The 19,856-nt window shown below is 33.9% G+C and overlaps 1 pseudogene; it reads left to right on the top strand.

Moving 5' to 3' along the window:
* The first annotated feature begins 546 nt into the window (after positions 1 to 546).
* Positions 547 to 17,347, top strand: LOC130245378 (aminopeptidase N-like; annotated as a pseudogene).
* Positions 17,348 to 19,856: the final 2,509 nt, after the last annotated feature.

Genomic DNA, 19,856 nt, shown 5'->3' with positions numbered 1-19,856 from the left:
GAAATAAGAGTTCCCTCCTCTAACTCTTAAACACATGCTGCACATTTCACTGAGAGGCAGGCCGATTTTACTACAGTATCAGAAAACAGTCAATGAGTATTTTCTACTTCATTGAGTTACTCTGGAAGAATTCTGGGCAGTTGCTGTCACCTTTGCCAAAGTCCCAAACAGCTGGATGTCTCATCACTGAGGTCTGAAGAACATAAGAGGAGCTCAAGAAGATCTGCTCTCGATTACTCGATCACTCACTTCTGGTGATTATGCATATGTATACCTTCAAAATTAAACTTCTATTTCATTTTACTTATATAGTTTCACTTTACTTATATAGTTTCATAATTATTATTGTGTTTTTTTTCTGACAGCACAACAGATTCCAGATGTGAAGCAAAGAGCAATGGGACATAGTGCACAGTGTGAATTACCATCATATTTGTTTTTTTCCGGCTCCTCCAGGCTGGTTAATGTATAATCTTGAAATGCGCACTCAGAGGTGTGGTAGATGTGCTCGACGCCTTCAGTAATGCATATATTGTCAAGATCTGTGAGAGGGCACAGAGTCTAAAACCTGCCAGCAAGTTCTCCAGTAGCTCACTTCATACTTGAGGGGAGCTTCTCGGAAGGATCAGAAATGGCCAAATCAACTGGCATGTCCAAAGCCTTGGCTATCGGGATTGGGGTGATCACTGTTTGTTCCGTTGGTTGTTTAGTGGTGATGGCTGTTTTTTTCCAAATTCAGGTAAACAACAACAAACCAACGCCTCCACCAAAGCCAATATTACCTACGCCTCTCCCAACAGATCTTCCAGACTCTCTTAGACTTCCAGACAGCTTGATTCCTGAGAGCTACAACGTTTTCCTCCAACCGTACCTTTACGCGGCGATAACCAACAACTATACCGAACAATCCTACCTCTTCACTGGGAACTCAACTGTAAGGGTGAACTGTAGGAAAACCTCCAGCAGGATCTTTCTTCATGTTCACAATATTAATGTGACGGCGGTGGAAGTGAGAAAATCGGATTCCAATGAGAAATTAGCATTAAAGGGATATCAAATTTTCAAGAATGAAACTAATTTCCTTGACATCCATCTTGAGGTTAGGATGATAGAAAATGGGACCTATGATATTTTTACTGAATTCGAAGGGGAGCTTTACGAGGACTTGACTGGGTTTTATGCAAGCCGGTACACAGGGAAGGGAACAGATGACGAGGACGAAGAGAGGTAAAGATTTACCATACATTATAGGCTACTAAAACAAAAAAATAGCAAAAAAATTTTAATAGTATGTAGTTGAATGAAAACTTTAATTAAATGAAATGGATATAGATTTTCTCTGTTTATATGTTATATTTCTGTGTTCAAATATGTTTTCTGTTCAGTTAAAACATCCTTATGTTAATAAAATGTGCTTGTAATGTCAATTTTAAAGAGTAGTTCTCAACAATAATATTCAAGCGTTAAAAATTTAACATAAAATAATGTTTTTCAACATATTTTAACAACCGGGTTGAGGGGTGAATGCATAAACATACATATTTGCTAGGTTGCCTCCTGAGATTTTTATCTAATTTAATCTCTAATCACCAATATGTACATTTATTGTTTTTACAATTAGATATTACAGTTTCAGATTCAATCCGAAATTCAGTTGTTTATGTATATTTACCGTATAACATAAATACGTCTCCACAACCAGATTCCTCGCTACCAGCCTGTTGCAACCGACGGATGCCAGGACAGTTTTCCCATGTTTTGATGAGCCGGCGATGAAGGCTGTGTTTACCATCACCATTATTCACAGAACAGAGATTAGAGCCCGGTCCAATGAAGACGGAGGTTAGTATTCTTGCTATAAGCTAACTATCAAACTCGACCAAAGCAAAATCTGAAACTGATCAAATATTTATTTGACATACAGTTGAAGTCAAATATTATTAGCCCCCCTGTTAATTTGTTTCAGCAATTTCTGTTTAACGGAGAGAAGATTTTTTCAACACATTTCTAAACTAATTAGGTTAACTAGGCAGGTTAGGGTTATTTGGCAAGTTATGGTATAATGATGGTTTGTTCTGTAGACTATAGAAAAAAATATAAAGCTTAAAGGGGCTAATAATATTGACCTTAAATGTTTCATAAAAATTTTAAATTTGCTTTTATTGTAGCCGAAATACAACAAATAAGACTTTTTCCAGAAGAAAAAATATTATCAGACATACTGTGAAAATTTCCTTGCTCTGTGAAACATAATTTGAAAAATATTTACAATAGAAAAAAAAATTTTCAACTGACTTCAACTGTATATTTACTTCTCATGTATCTATAACAGATATAAATCTCAAAACAGAAGACATATTCAAATTAAGACTTTGCCTATTTGCAAACCATTTACAAACGAACAAATGAAATCACTGTTTTTATGTTCAGTGGATAACTTTTGCTTTTTTACTTTATCATCAGATCCACGTACGATACAAATTAACGGAACGGACTGGATTAAAACTACATTCAAGCCAACCAAAAAAATGTCATCTTATCTCTTGGGCTTCATTATATATGATATACATACATTCTCATATGTATCTAAAGGGACCCGGACAAAAATACATGTAGGTTAAGTGCCTGCTTATTTATTACAATTTTAATCATTTCACATCTAATTATTATTATGTGTTTCTAAGGTACATGGTCGATCAGAGGCTATTGATGCTGGCCATGCTGACTACGCACTGGAAACAACTGAAACCATTCTAAGCCACTATGAGGATACATTCGGACTTCGATACCCAATGTCAAAAATAGGCAAGTCTAGTAAAAAAAGAACAATGAAGGTGGATAAAACACTAAGAAACTGAACAATTAAGGAAAATATTGGTGTAATTGTATTTGTGAGTTATTAGTTGAACTTGAATTTGCAAATATGCCTATTTTATAAGATGCACAAAATGATTCTTAGGCTATATATGCGAAAGCTATAAAACCGCTGTAATTCGGAGACAGTATTCCAAGCACTGTAAAAAATTCTGGGTTCCAAAAATGATCGATTTGTGTTGTGGACAACATGAAGGACTTAAGTTAACTTATTAGTTGTTACAAATTTAAGTGGATTGAACATAAAACAATTGTGTTGTCCCCCCCCCCCCCCAAAAAAAAAACTATTGTGTTGTTTCAGCTCATTTTAAATAAGTAGAACAAACAGCAAATGTCATTTTTGAGTCTGAATCGAAACTCTGCCTCACTCTCTGTCTGGGGAGATACCTTCTTCTGACTAAATCTATGCCTCCAGAGTCACTGCCTGATTGGGCATAAAACTTTTGGGTCACACTTTATTTTGATGGTCCGTTTGTTGAATATAAGTTACATTGCATCTACATGCCAACTAATTCTCATTAGATTATAAGTAGACTGTTAGGTTGGAGTTAGGGTTAGTGTAAGTTGACATGTACTTGCAAAGTTTCTTATAGTCAGTTAAATGTCTGTTGAAGGAGCAGTATCAACGGATATAAAGCAGACAGTCTTACTCAAACGGACCATCAAAATAAAGAGTTACCATCTTTTGTTGTCTCATCAATTACGAATGGCTTGAATTACGCGAAATGTCAAGTATGCATTGCTGATTGATATTTCTTTGACAAAACAGCTACCATAAATATTTAGTTGCCTTTTTTAATCGTACCTCTTGTATTACCTCTTTATTAGCACTCTGCCTCTGTGAACAAGACCAACGCCAACTTTAATTTGATTGGCCAATAAAACCTGTTATGAAACATAACATCGCTTTATGTCAATACAATTAAAATGAGCATTATTGTTGATTTAAAGCAGTTATGGACACACGACAAAAAGAAGAGATCTCAAAGTGACACTTTGAACCTATTTTTCTCAGACTTGCTAGTTTATTTTCCATAGATTGTGACATTATACCCAGAAAACCAACCTACTCAAACCTAAACAAAAACATTCTGAGACTGTATTCATACTCAGAAAATGTATCCTGCTGCTTGTTTAAACTACTTATTTAAAATGATTTGAAACAACACAAAGTTTTTGAGGGGCACAACACAATTGTTTAATGTTCAATTCACTTAAATTTGTAAAAAAAAATAACGATTAAGCTAACTTAATAAATTTGTGTTGGCACAACATGATGGAACTAGAAAAGTAAAGTTTGTAGACAAATTTTATGGTGGCTTGAGTAAGCCTAGTGTGAAAGTTTTAAAAAGTTTAAATGATTAAATAATTAAAGTAGTTTTAAAAAAGTTTGAAATAGTCCTAACTACATATACAGTTGAAGTCAGAATTATTAGCCCCCCTTTGATTTTTTTTTTCTTTTTTTAATATTTCTGAAATGATGTTTAACAGAGCAAATACATTTTCACAGTATGTCTGATAATATTTTTTCTTCTGGAGAAAGTCTTATTTGTTTTATTTCGGCTAGAATAAAAGCAGTTTTAATTTTTTTAAAAACCATTTTAAGGTCAATATTATTAGCCCCTTTAAGCTTTATATTTTTTTCGATAGTCTACAGAACAAACCATCATTATACAATAACTTGCCTAATAACCTAACCTGCCTAGTTAACCTAATTAACCTAGTTAAGCCTTTAAATGTCACTTTAAGCTGTATAGAAGTGTCTTGAAAAATATCTAGTAAAATATTATGTACTGTCATCATGGCAAAGATAAAACAAATCAGTTATTAGAAATGAGTTATTAAAACTATCATGTTTAGAAATGTGTTGAGAAAATCTTCTCTCTGTTAAACACAAATTGGGAAAAAACAAACAGGGGGGGCTAATAATTAAGGGGGCTAATAATTCTGACTTCAGCTGTAGTATTCTAGTATATTTAGTCCTTCTAGTATGAATTAACATGTTGCTTGCATGTTTTTAGCATAAATTAGCATGTTAATAGCATGAATTTAGTATGAATTAGCATGTTGCTGGTATAATTAGTATGTCGTTACTATGTTTCTAGTATGGATCAGTGTATTGTTAGTATGGATTGGTATGTTATTAGTTTGTCCAATGTAAAGTCAATGGAAGTTTTTTTTTTTTTACAATGGAAGTCTATGGGACAGTTGCTAAGGTTTCGCAAGTGGTTTTTAGGGTGTGGCTAGTAAGATGAAAGGTCATCAGTGATTGGCAGATTGGTAGTCAGAGTTAAATGAGCCCAACCTTAAGTCTGTGTGACAGTCTGGCGCAAAGTTATGAGGTCATAAAATTTGGTCCAATGTTAAATCAATGGAACTTTTCCAAAATTTCAGCATCAGTCATTGGAAAACCGTAAGTCGGATCAGTTGCAAAAGGTATAGCAACTCGAGTCAGACCAGTTTGGTGGTTTGGAGTAAGTTTGGTGGTTGTAGTATGAACTGTCTAGGAGGAGATGCATATAGAAACTAGTCTCAGAAGAAGAAGAAGATGGAAGAATAATAAGTGTATGTAGTATAACTGTACGTTGGCTTTCTCAAGCCACCATAATTATGTGGAATCCAGCATTACATTGTAGGGGAAACTTTCTATTTACATACAGAAACCTTATTGGTTAATCAGTAGAGGACATTTAGGGAATTAAAAAATTGCTAGCTGTGGTTTCTCACAATTCTGATTTGATTAATTGGAAGAAACTGGAGATTGTCGGTCAAAATAAACAAACAGAACAGTTTCTTAAACAAGAGCATAGCTAAAATCAATTATACGAAAGACACAAGGCTTATAAGCAGAACGTGTTTTCTTACAGATCAGATTGCCTTGCCAGACTTCGGTGTCAGAGCAATGGAAAACTGGGGTTTCATTTCATATCAGGAGTCAGGACTGCTGTATGATAAAGACACAGCCTCCACCTTTGATGAAGAACGGGTAGCTACACTGATCGCCCATGAATTGGCACATCAGGTAAACAGAATCATATCTTTAATATGACACTGTATAAGTCATCATCACTGACTAAAGTACATCACGTGAGTAACAACAAGCCGTGAGACTGTTAGAATATCATGTGTGAAAGGAAAATCTCAATAGAAAATGAGTTGCTTTAAAAGCCTTCAATGGTTCACCAAGAGCCACAGATATTAAATTAGTCTTTCTTTTATATGTTACACTTATTGTACTTTTTTACTTTCTATCCTTTAATCTGTTATTCTATTATTTGTAATCTGCAGTGTTTTCTTTGGTGTAGGTCTATAAAACGCTACATCTTAGATCATAAGCTAGGGTTAAGGACCCCTCATATCATAAATCTTGAAATGAATCATCTTTACATTTGCTGCATGTGCTTCTTTTCAGTGGTTTGGAAACCTGGTGACCATGAGCTGGTGGAATGACCTGTGGCTGAAAGAGGGATTCGCCACATACATGTCATACAAAGGGGTGGAAGCTGTTGGCTGGGATTTAGTATGTTATCATAATGATTTCAACAAGACACCCACAATATAATTTCATCAATGTCATTTGTTGACAGATAGAATTAATTTTAGGAATTCAATCATATCGTAGCCTCCCTGAATGAAATAATCTGTCTGTGTTTTCAGAAAGATCTAATAGTTCTCAGAGAAATCCAGACTGCCTTTCAAGTGGATTCCTTGAACACTTCTCATCCTCTCAGCATGAACGCATATGATGTTCAGACTTCCTCTCAGATCAGTGAGCTTTTTGATGACATTACCTACAGCAAGGTTAGTAGGGCATCTCAATACCTTTCTAGAGGAAAATGTCAAAAATGTTGTTAAAACCCATTTTTATATGTTCTCTAGGGTGCTGCTGTGTTGAGAATGCTGGCCACACACATGGGTGAGAATGAATTTATGAAAGGAGTTAGGGTAAGCAGTGTGTTATTAAAAAAATGTCTTTATTTTTTTATATTTATTCCTGTGAAGCCTAATGTAAATGACAAAATGAATGAATGATTTATTGGGGGCTGCACGGTGGCGCAGTGGGTAGCACAGGGTCTCTAAAAAGCTCTGCAGCAAGTTGCCTTACAATTTTGAGTTGAGTCAACTTTTTTTAGTGTGTAAATTGAGATGACTAGAAAAGTTCATTTGGTTCAACTAAAAAAATTAAGTCAGCAAGACTTACTTATTTATGGATTATATATTTACAAATGATTCCCACAGGGCCAGTAACTTGGTTGGTTATGTCTACACTGTAAAAATTATATAACAGTCATGACAACAAATGTTTTTTAAGTTACTTTAACTCATTTTAATAAGTTAATTCACTTTAATAAGTTAATAACCTATTTCAGCTATTTGTTTTGTAGCACAAAGTTTAACGTCATAATAAATAATGTGTTTGACTGATGTAAGTTGAAATAAAAAGCAAACATGTTGTGCGTTTTTTTTTTTTTTAAATATTATTGAAAGTACGATCATGACTCCCAATCTAATTGCTACATTTATATGTTTTAGTTGTATCTCTCCAAGTTCCAGTTTGAGAACACTGTGCCCAAAGATCTTTGGGAATGCTTGAATACGGTAATTTAAGGACATTTACTCTATTTCTTTTAAGTCAAAATAATATGAGAAGATAATGACAAGTGTTTCTTACAATTACCAGGACACACATATTAAAGTGGACGAGTTCATGAAAACATGGACCGAGGAAGTGGGTTACCCAGTACTCACCATTATTACAGGCACAGGAGACACGTCTCAGGAACAGTTTTTACTAAAGAAAGAAGGCGGCCATGAGTGAGTTATATTGATTATCATACTCACATTAAATGATGTGGAATTTAAGAGTAATTTTACAATTGGCCCAAATGAAACGGTTTTAAAAACAAGCTGAAACAAGACCACAGAAAGCTACAAATATGATTGCTTGCTCCAGGCAGAGACACATCTTCAAACACTGAGTACTTCTACACACAATATCTGGAATGTTTGTAAATGTTACCTGCATTTTTTGAAAGTTAATTTGTTAGTTCAATGAATTTGCCAATGTAAATTACTGAACTGTAAGCAGTAATTGACAACAGAATTCAGCTGTAGTTGCACTTGTCACTAGTCTTCTTTAGTCAAACGGATTCTTAATGATTCATTCAACTCTTTATTTTGTTCCTAACAGCTCTTTATGGCATATACCAATCAAATACATGACACTTAAGGCGGGGGTAAAAGAGTTTCCTAATTTTTTTACAGATAAAGGTCCAGGTAAGAAACAAACTTTAATGATTTATTTAAAAATATAAGAAAATCACCTGACAAAACAACAATCACCTGCCATTGTTTGTTATGAGTAACCCTGCAACTGTGTTCTTACAGATCCGATTCCAGATTTTAAAATTGGCAAAGATAACTGGCTTCTTGCCAACATCAACTGCACAGGCTTTTATCGTGTGAACTACGATGAAGAAAACTGGAACAGGCTTACTGCACAACTACAAAGAAATCATCGGGTAAGCATCTTTTTTAAAGGAAATATCTGTTATTAGTCTCATTTCAAATCCTTTTATACAATCGAGGGCAGCAACATAACATTAAGCTAGTACACAACTGCAGACTCACTTACCGTGTTCATGTGGTTGACTGGAAATACAGTACCTTATTGATATGTGGTTTTTCATTCTTACGGTTTAAAACGAAAGTCGGCTCAAAGTGGCAACATTCTAAAAAGCATGTTATTTTTATGTATGTTATTACTCAAGAAAGTTGCAATAAAAATGCAAGAGACCTTGCAATTAGAACTTGCATACTGTGAAGGCGGTATAATGAACTCTTGCAGTCCTCCTCACAATCTGCACTTTCATGATGTAGCCGCACTTTGCTATATAATATATGATTTATAAATACACTTTAAAAATACTGGGTTGTTATAACCCAATGTTGGGTCAAATATAGACAAACCCAACTGTTGGATTAAAAAGTATCCCTTAAAGGGGGCCTATTATGCCCCTTTTTACAAGATGTAAAATAAGTCTCTGATGTCTCTAAAGCAGGGGTGACCAACCCTGTTCCTGGAGATCGACCTTTCTGCTGATTTGAGTTGCAACCCATATCAAACACACCTGCCTGTAATTATCAAGTGCTGTTCAGGTCCTAATTAATTGGTTCAGGTGTGTTTGATCAGGGTTGGAGCTGAACTTTGCAGGAAGGTTGATCTTCAGGAAAAGGGTTGAGCACCCCTGCTCTAGAGTGTGTATGTGAAGTTTCAGCTCAATAATGTTATACAATACAATAATGTTATAAACAAATAATGTTTTAGATTATGTTTTAGAACTCGTTGAAGGGGCCTCTTTTAGGCTTTGATTATATTTGTGCCATTTTGGAGACTGTCGCTTTAAATTCAAATGAGATTGTGCTCTCAGCCCACCTTACAAAAGAGAATGGGGCTACAAATGGGGCTACAAATGTGTCAGATAAAAAAAAAAAAAGACTAATGTCCTATGCTATTGAGAGAGAGAGATCGTCACTAATGGGCTCTGATGAAATATACAATAAGAGAATGTCAAAGTGTATCTGAAGATTGTTTTTGTCAAGTACAACTACATTTTTACCATTAGAAGCTGTTTATATTACAGACCATTGCCACGCAACGGTTTACCCCCCTTATAAAAGGGCTTTATGCATAATAGTTGCCCTATAAAATTACCAAAAAAATTATAATTTATTATTAAAAAAACAATGAAATAAATTGAATATGTGCAGATACAAATCTCCAACAAAGTCCGCATCCACAAAGTCCGCATTCGTCAAAGGCAGCAGCCATTGAACCACAACACAGCAATCGATACTGCGTCTGCTAAATCAGGGGTTCCCTAACTTTTCAGCCTGCGACCCCTAAAATAACAATGCCAGTGATTTGCGACCCCCAAATTCCTCAAAGGTGGTTATAAATATATAAACATTGTGCACAAAACAAAAGGCCTATATAAACACAAGCATATTGACAACACAAACAAGTGCAACAGTCTAACAACCATATCATTTTTAAAGTGATTTATTTATTTGGTTAATTTAATATTAACCTCAACTAATTAGACTGGTGGACACAATGTTTTCAGTCAGTTCTTGGTTTCATTTTGGAGACTGACACTCTGAGATCATCCTCAATGTTCAGTTGTGGACTGTATTTATTTTTAATGTATTTGATTGGCATAAGGTGTAAGAAAGTTAACCTGGTGTTATAAAATCAATCTGCTGCAGCTGACGCTATTGATGTGCTGTTAATCTAACGTAGACACATCAATTCTATGATTGAAATGATTGAAAGGCTGATGGCTTTTCATTTGCATGTTGTTGTTTTTTACTATAGAAAACTATTATTTTTATCTTCTGTGGGTTATGGTTAATATTTGATCATTCTAATAGTTTAATCAAATTTATTTGAGTTTGGAAATTACCAAGCAACCCCCTGCCATCGTCCCGCGACCTCCACTTTGGGAACCACTGTGCTAAATGAATTAATGTAAATGTAAAGTGACAAGTGACAAAAAGGCAGCAGTTTTTTGCTTTTAAAATAAAATCAATGTATTTGTTTGCTCTTGATGTATATAATCAGATTAAATTATATCAAGATTTGAGAGTTGATCGACCTCCAAATCTGAAATGTTATCTTTATCGCTACCAACCAAAATTCCTTTATCAGTGCATCCCGTATGTAAATACACACTGTAAAAAATGCAGGGTTCCACATATTTCAGTCATGTTGTCCTAACACAAATTAAGTTAACAGCAAAGTTTTCCAAAAACATCTCCATAATTGGTGTTGTAAGGTCCAAGGTGTTTTTTTTTTACATGCATTTTTTTTTTCTCTTTGCTGTTTGTGCTTATTGGAACCTAATTAGAATAAAACCTAAGTATCATCTTTTGATATGATGTACTTTTAGTGAAAAATGATGTCCACATATGTGGACTCGTGGTACAAATTTACATAAAACACACTTTTTCCTGACTGTTTTTTAATGCATATTGAATATGAATTTTTTTTTACTTGTTTTGACTATCAGAGAGTAAAAACAAAAAATTTTTTTGCCCGTTTTGGACAGTTAAAAAATAGTGTTTGGGACATTTCGTATGCTGCAAAACAGTTGCAGGATGACACTGTATCTCTGTAACAAAATATAAAACATTCAAAGTATTTTAAATAGCCACTAAAGAGCTAAAATGTGCTGTCCACGTGTGTGGACACTCAAGCCCTAGGAGATTAAGCTCATTTTAAATAAGTCATTTGAACAAGTAGCCTAAAATATTTAGTTTGAGTGTAGCAGTGTTTGTAGATGTGTAGTTATGCAGTGGTTAATATTTGAAATGGGTCAAAACCTTTCATAAAAGTTGTCCTAAAACTATTTACCAACATCCAATCTTGTCTTAGGACAATTTCGAAAAACATTTTGTTCCACTTCAATTGCTGACTACTGTATTCATGCAGAAATGTACGATATTGATCTTGTGTACAACAATCCATCTGTGTTCATAAGTTTGTGTAAATTACTTTTTATTTTACAATGAATCGCTCAATGCTTCGTCGTTTGTAAGTCACTTTGGATGAAAGCATATAAAATGTTGATGAAGTAAAATTACAACAAATTGTTTAGAGCTTCAATACAATGTCAGTGATTTTGAATGTTATGAATTTATCTTTAGATCATTCCACTCATTAACCGAGGGCAACTCATTGATGACGCTTTCAATCTTGCCAGGTACTTTTTCCATTTTGCAAATATGCTAAAGGAATATATGCTTAACCATGATTTGTTGCTGTACATTCATCTCTAATATTTCTGTGAAGGGCCCATCGTCTCAACGTCACTATTGCATTAAATCTAACCAAATACCTGAATAAACGATTTGGAGTATATCCCATGGGAATCAGCACTGAAAAACCTGGACTTCTTCATCCTTATGTTGATCGCTCTGAGGTCTACGGTCCAATAATGGTGAGCACAAGGAACAAGATTAAACTGAATACGTACACGGAAAAAACACCATGAAAGCTTCAACTTTACAATTCTATGTCTAGAAATATTTACGGAACATGGTCACGCCATTATATGAGGAATATGAGGAGTACACAATTAATGGAACCATTCCAAATGAGAAGTACACTGACCAGGTAAGCATGATTTTTGGTTTTGCTTTACATACATTTTAAGACAAAAGTATTTGAATTCTTTACAAATAAAGCAGGGAAAATAAGTATTGAACATGTCATACTTTTTCCTGGGAATAATATTTCTAAAGGAGCTGTTGACATGGAATTGAACAAGATTTTGGTAAAAACCCAAACTATACAACATTAGAATAAAACAAACAAAGAAAATCTGAAAAATGACTTACAGTATGTGTAATAACAATGAAATGACACGAGGAGAAAGTACTGAATGTGTTGTATACTTTATATAAAAGTCTTATTTGGTGATGGCAGCTTAAAGACGCCTCTCATATGGAGGATGGAGGATGACTTCAACAGAGAGTAAAAATCTTGATGGTTCTGTGGGTCTCGTCTATCATATCTGATCTTTAATTTGTATTTTATATTGGATTCTAGTCAGATGATTAGCTGGGCAATTCTACAGCTTGGAAGCATTTGAGAGTTTCCTTGGCTGTGTTTTGGATCATTTCTTTCTGAAATGTCCACCCTGGTTTCATCTTCATCATCCTGCTAACGTTGATGTTGGGCCGAGCAGCTAATATTAATTTACAATGACGAAAGGCAGAGGGATTGCTGAAGAACTACTGAGAGATTTCAGCTTCTGTCCTGGGCTTTCACTGCCTTTCTACACCTCCCTTTCTTCATGTGTTCAATACCTTTCCCTGCATCATTTCATTTTATTAGGCAAGGCAAGGCAAGGCAAGGCAAGTTTATTTATATAGCACATTCATACAAAGTGGCAATTCAAAGTGCTTTACATAAACAGGAATTATTATTATATATTATTATTATAATATTACACATAACTTAATTTGTAAATTATTTATTTAGAATTTTGATTTGTTTTCTTTGCATATATGGATTAGTTTAGCTGTTATCGACATCTGGGGAAAATGTAGAGTCAACGACACCTTTAGAAATATGTTTTCTGAGAAAAATGGTGACGTGTTCAATACTTATTATCCCTGCTGTATATCCCAAGTGGTGATTAAAAGAGTAAGGACATTTTTCCTCAGTACATCATTTTCTTTCTTTTATTTTTAACTGGAGAAAGTCTACTTTTTTGTTTGGCTGTAATAAAAAATACTTTTAAAAATAAGCAAGGTTGATATTATTATTATGGTCAATTATTGTTTGTGAGACCCAAATTATTAGTATTAGATTTTTTTTTCTTGATTCGCTACAGAACAAACCACTGTTGTCCAATGAATTGCAATCTAATTACATATCTTGTCTAGTTATTCCAATTAACCTATAGTTAAGACTTTAAAATGCACTTTAAGCTGATTACTAGTATCTTGCCAAATAAATAGTAAAATAATATGAACTGTTATCATGGCAAAGACAAAGGAAATGAGTTATTAGACCTTAATAAGACCTTAGTTATTAAACTATTATATTTAAATATGTGCTATACAGCATTTAGGAAATCATTTTAAAATAATTAATTTCACAGGAGGGCTGATAATTTTGTCTTTATATTTTGCTGAACATCTATCAGTAATGTGTATTTTCTTTTCTCAGGTGTAACCAGGTAAATGCTATTACCGTGGCCTGCAGCAATGGTCTTCCTGAGTGCATAACAATGGCTAAAGACCTATTCAGTGATTATAAAAATGGCTCAAACCCGTGAGTTCCACCTTTAAGATTACACAAAGTGATTGTAAATGACTGTTCCACAAGATAAATAACATTCCATAAGCAATACTGACTAAGCAATACTAACATTAGGGATTCTGTGTTTTTACACTTAGGATTCATCCGAATTTGAGGAGAGCAGTCTATTGCAGTGCCGTAGCTTCTGGCGATGAGGACGATTGGGAATATGTTTGGGAAGAATATCAAAAAGGCCACAGTTGCTGCCGAGAAAGACAAATTAAGATACGCGCTGTCGTGCACAAAAGAAATCTGGCTACTAAACAGGTCAGGAGAGGAGATAAGACTTTTTATTTCACCTCAAGAGCCACATTGTTTACTTCATATTCATATTATTGGCATTTATAATCCCACAGATATCTGCAGTACACTCTTGAGCCTTCAAAGATAAGAAAGATGGATATGGTGTCCACCATAGCTACATTGCGCAAAATGTCGCCGGACAGCCTCTCGCTTGGGATTTTATCGTGGTCATTGGTCCTACATTACCCAGGAGTAAGTTCAAATACAATTCTAAGTTTAGTTTAGTCAAACTTACGGGAATCTTAAAGATCTTTTTAAGACCATCAAGTATGAAATTTTAGACTTATATTGGGCTAAAAACGTTTAAGATTTTTGGTTAATGGCAGAGTAGATTATTTTTTTGCTTACCCCATCAAAAAATGAATTGATGGCCACATATTTTAAATAATGTGTCAAAACAAGTAGACCCTAGTTGTATGCAAAAAAAAAAAACATTACAAAAAGTAAATGTTTGCACAACATTTAGGAAGCATGGTAACATGAGTAGCTTTACACAAACAAAGGAAAATTAAAACCTGTTTAAAGTTATTTAAGACCTACAAGTTAATATTTCAGTGAATGTGAGTCTTTTTATGGCCTAAAAATTTGGCTTTTGAAATTTAGGACATTTTAAAACACACAGATACCCTGTTAGTGCATGAAAGCAGGACACAGTTGAGTAACTGGTGTCAAAAATATTCATAACTCACAATTGTGAGTTTATCTCTAGCACTTCTAAAGAAGGAAGTCGGAAATTGGAACAGAGAAGTGAGAATTGCGAGGATCTGCACATAAAATATGATTATGTCTTAATAACTAGAAAATATCAGTCCTGAATTTTCAAAGTGTGAATTATTTCAGTGATTTAAAACTCATGATTGCTGATAAACGTCTAAATTGCAATTCCAATTTTTCTTTCATTTTTTAAAAATTTCTTTTAATAAGTGTTTCTATTAAAAATGTAAATAATGGAGGCAACTGATATCACCTAGACTGTAAAATCAAGCAGCGCAATTAATTAAATGAAAAGAGTTTTTATTTGACTTATATTTTGTAATGAAAGTACATTGAACTTAATAGACAACAAGTCACGTGAAAATTCATTGCATTTAACTTAAACTTAATCTGAATGAGTTAATCTAACCATGCAGATTTGTAAGTTCCCAGCATGATTTGTGACTGGAAAATAAATGTAACATTTTTATTGCGTATTTATTTACCTAGGGATACATTATTTAGACTCTTTAATGTTGTGTTATGTTGAGGTTAACAGAGGTTTCTGTAAAAATAGCATTGTAACACTCTACTAATTCAGATTACAGATTCAGTTAAGTTAACAAAACTTGTCAGCGCCAATAGCCTAGTGGTTAGTGTTAGTGGTTCGATTCCTGGCTCAAGGTCTTTGTCAACCCTGCCACTATCTCTGCTCCCATACTTTACTGTCTGTAAATCTCCCCTGCTCTATCACCAATAAGGTTAAAAATAAAGTTAACAAAACTTAAATGGCTTTAAGTAAATGACACTTAATACAAGTAAGGAATATTCTTTTATACACTGAAAAAAACTTAAACATTACTTTGACTTGTTACAATAAATAAATTAAGTTTGACAAACTTAATTTATGACAATTTTCAGTAATAGAGTTAGTTCTTTTGGGTGTAACAGGTTTTAGTAATTTTATGGCAAGTACAAGTAATGTTCACTATTAATAACGAACAGTACTTGTACTTGCCACAAAACAAAAGTATTATTATTATTATTAGATGGGAAGGAAATTATTTGTACTGTAATAAAAGTATTATTACTATTATTATTAATTATTATTATTATTATTATATTAACATGCAAGGAAATTATTTGAACTGTATTTTATGTACTGTTCTATTCCTCGTTCTCTTAAATAAATGACTAAAACTTGTTACACCTAAAGGAACTAACTTAATTTATTACTGAAAACTGTCATAAACTAAGTTTGTCAAACTTATTTCATTTAATTGTAACAAGTCAAAGTAATTTATGTTTTTTGCTTTTTACAGTGTATATAGGAAGAAAACCTACAACAATAATTAATTAAATTTAAAGCAGGGCTGCACAGTGGTGCAGTGGGTAGCACGTTCGCCTCATAGCAAGAAGGTCACTGGTTCGAGCCTGTGGGTCAGTTGGCCATTTCTGTGTGGAGTTTGCATGTTCTCCCCATGTTGCGTTTCCTCCGGGTGCTTCCGGTTTCCCCCACAAGTCCAAGACATGCGGGTACAGGTGAATTGGGTATGCTAAAAATTGCCCTTAGTGTATGTGTGTGAATGAGTGCGTATGGATGTTTTCCAGTGATGGTTGCAGCTGGAAGGGCATCCACTGCGTAAAAACATATGCTGGATAAGTTGGCAGTTCATTGCGCTGTGGCGACCCTAGATTAATAAAGGGACTAAGCCGAAAAGAAATGAATGAATGACTGAATTAAGGCAGCGAGTTTGCACAATTCATTTAAGTAGATTTAACAGAGGTATATTTACAGTGTACATTCGACTACTTTCCACACTGTAAAAATGTGTGTTCATGTTTTCAATTCCTTCATGTTGCCCCAACACAAAGCGATTAAGTGAACTTAATTTTTCTACAAAACTGAGTGGATTTGAACATAAAACAATTAAGTTGTCTTCAAAAGAGTTCAACAATTGTGTTGTTTCAATCATTTTAAATAAGTAGTTAGCAGCAAAAGTCATTTTTCTGAGTGTATTCTCTCTCGTGCACGTTTGCTGAAAATATGAGGTTGTTTAGGGTCGGTCTCTTTGGCCTGAACTGAAAGTTATGAAATATAAATATGAATTGCACAGCAATAAGGAAACAATAACACCCAAGCAATCACACCCAAGTTACATAAAGTATCAAAGATCAGCTGTAGTTTTGAGTCCAAAGGCTGCCTTCAGCTATAAATGAGCGATAGTCCGAAATTGTCTTGAACGTTTCATATTTATCTCAGTTACTAGGAAACCATAAATATATGGACTTGCGACTAACAACCATCTTTTCTGACACAGGTATGGAGCTGGAATCATATCCTTGGGTAGTCTATTAGATTGTTGTGACCAAAAGATTCTCCACAGAAGTCGAACTCGAAGAGGTGCTGTTGTCATTTAGTTTTTTTTTTTGTGTTGTTGTTTTACTTTGGATGGTAAAATGACACTAAATCTAAATCCCAAAATTGTGCTTCTGCCCCACTGACGATTCAAAATTGTTTCTATGCAGCTGAAGCAGCTTCAGAGGGAGCAGATACAGGACGATAAGTGGATTTGCAGCAAGAGCTTTGGAGCAGGTCATTGAAAGGACAGAGGCCAACATTTATTTGGGTGAAAGAAAACAAGCGATTGTTAAGGACTGGTTCATTGCGGAGCTGTAGATTATTCGTTTTTGTGAGTTTTTGGAGTATATGAAGCGGAGCCAATACAATTACAAACAGATGTAAAGGCATACCACAACGAAAGCAACACCCTCCAGTGATTCTGAGGTGGTTTTGAACCAAACAAGACTTTAACTTAAACTTACGCAAGGAAGAGAAGAACAAAATGTCTGCATGACACTTTTCCTTTGCTACATGAAGTAGTTTCATAACAATATATAGTGTATTCCTAAGAAGAAGGCCAAAAATATGTCAACCTTAAGGATAAATTAGATTTTTCTGTCTTATGTAGTTTTCTAATATTGATTATTCCTGGTTCAGTATTGTTACAGTGATGGAAATCACATGAGCACACAAAAAAACACAAGCACTATGCATGTATTTTTATGTTTATGTTGTATATAGTTTAATCAGATAACATATTAACATTTATGAAACGCATGTTCTTTTGAAATATGAACTTTTTATAAAACTTAATATAATTAAAATTCTGATCACTGTGATTAATATGAAAAGTGAATAGCAAAGTTTTGTGATGAGGAGTTTTCATAAGACTGAATATTGTTATTACATTAAACATGTAATTATTTAAATAAAGTGACCATTTTTTCTGACAACTGTTTCTTTTGATGCATATATACTATATCTTTGATTAGGGGGCTCTACACAAGCAGAACAGTGTTTGTTTCCTCTTATCTTTTTCCTTTTGGAGAAAGTCTCATTTCTCTAGGTTTGGTTGAAATGGAAGCCGTTTTTATTTAATGGATTTAAAATTAAAAATAAAGGTCAATATTATTAGCCCCCTTTAAGAATTTTTCTTTCAATAGCTTCAATTATACAGTATACTGTAAATACAGTCAAGCCCAAATTATTCACACCCCTGGCAAATTCTAACTTAGTTACATTTATTCAACCAGCAAGTTATTTTTTCTTATTATATTTACCCGGAAATGACACAGGCTTCTCCAAAAGGTAACAAGATGATGTATATTGTGAAAAAGCATCTCTTAACTTATCCAGGGTTCTGCAGGTTCACCAACTTAAATTTAAGACTTTTTAAGACATTTTTAAGACCATTATGAATGAAATTTTAGACTTATACAGGGCTAACATGCTAAGGATTATTTTTTTCGAATATCCCAGTTGGAAAGGTTTTTTCACTTGACCAAATTAAAAAATATGATTATAATTTACTACTACAATAATAGTAATGTAATAATAAAAACATAAGTCAGGTCAGTATCCTCAGCAGTAAATAAATGGAGAGCATTTAAACAAATGGTACTGTAAGGAAAGTTATTTAATGCTGTTTTAAAATAAGTTTCATTGCGATGGACTGTTGGTGATTGTATGGGTGTTTGGGTAACTATACATGAACAAGGGAAAATTAAGACCTGTTCAAAAAGATTTAAGACCTACAACACAATATCTCAGTAGATTTAAGACTTTTTAAGGTCTAGAGTTAAGCTTTTGAGATTTAAGACATTTTAAGACCCCGCTGATACCCTGTTTTATTTACCTTTGAACAAGAAGTGGCGATCAGAATTAGCCAGGGGTTTTAATAACTTCACATAAAAGCACAGGTTAGCAAAAACAAGAAAAATATATGAATGGTTATACTGTATAATATAATATTGTGACGCCTACATTTCCTTAAAACATTTAAAATAATTGATTTTAATATTTTTAAATAATGTAGAAGGGGCAACATCAGGGGCGTTGCTAGACATAAAGCTCTACCGGGGCACGTACCCCCTTCGCCCATACCACCCCAAACCCCCCCCCCCCCAAAAAAAAATTATATATATTATATATATATATATATAATATATATATATATAATATATATATACATATATATACACTATTATTCACTATTATTTTGAAGAATAATTGTATAATAATAAGAATACTTTTATTTATAATATAATATATCATATTAAATAAAAGTATTCTTATTATTATACAATTATTCTTCAAAATAATCTTAAATGTAATTGGAAAACAACTGGAGTGATGCTAAGATCATTTAAGAAATTACTTTTGCATAAATATTAATTTCATTTGAATTAAATTCTATAGACAATTCAATAAAATAAAAAAAAGATGTCATAGGATTATCTGTTGTAGACTTGACACATGGCAGATAATTAGGTTTGTTAAGTCTTTACCTCCCTGACTCCTCATCCCTCCTTTTTGCTTCATACAAAAAAATCTATCAGGAGGCATGCTTAGTAAGATCAACATCATATTGTTTAAACTTTAGCTTTGTCCACTTGCAAAACAAAAAAAGGCTGTTACGCTGGTTTCCAACGCATGAGCGGCGCGGAACAAGCAGCCTGCTTTTTGGCGCGCATGTTTACTATCGGGACTCTCAGAAGAAGAGCAGCGCGTGCGCGAGCAGCGCGTGCGAGAGGCGCGCGTGTTCTCTGC

Source organism: Danio aesculapii, chromosome 18 (assembly GCF_903798145.1).
Source record: "Danio aesculapii chromosome 18, fDanAes4.1, whole genome shotgun sequence".
In the NCBI taxonomy this organism is placed as follows: Eukaryota; Metazoa; Chordata; class Actinopteri; order Cypriniformes; family Danionidae; genus Danio; species Danio aesculapii.
Note: the sequence above shows the minus strand (reverse complement) of the source record. Positions and strands in the feature narration are given on the sequence as shown.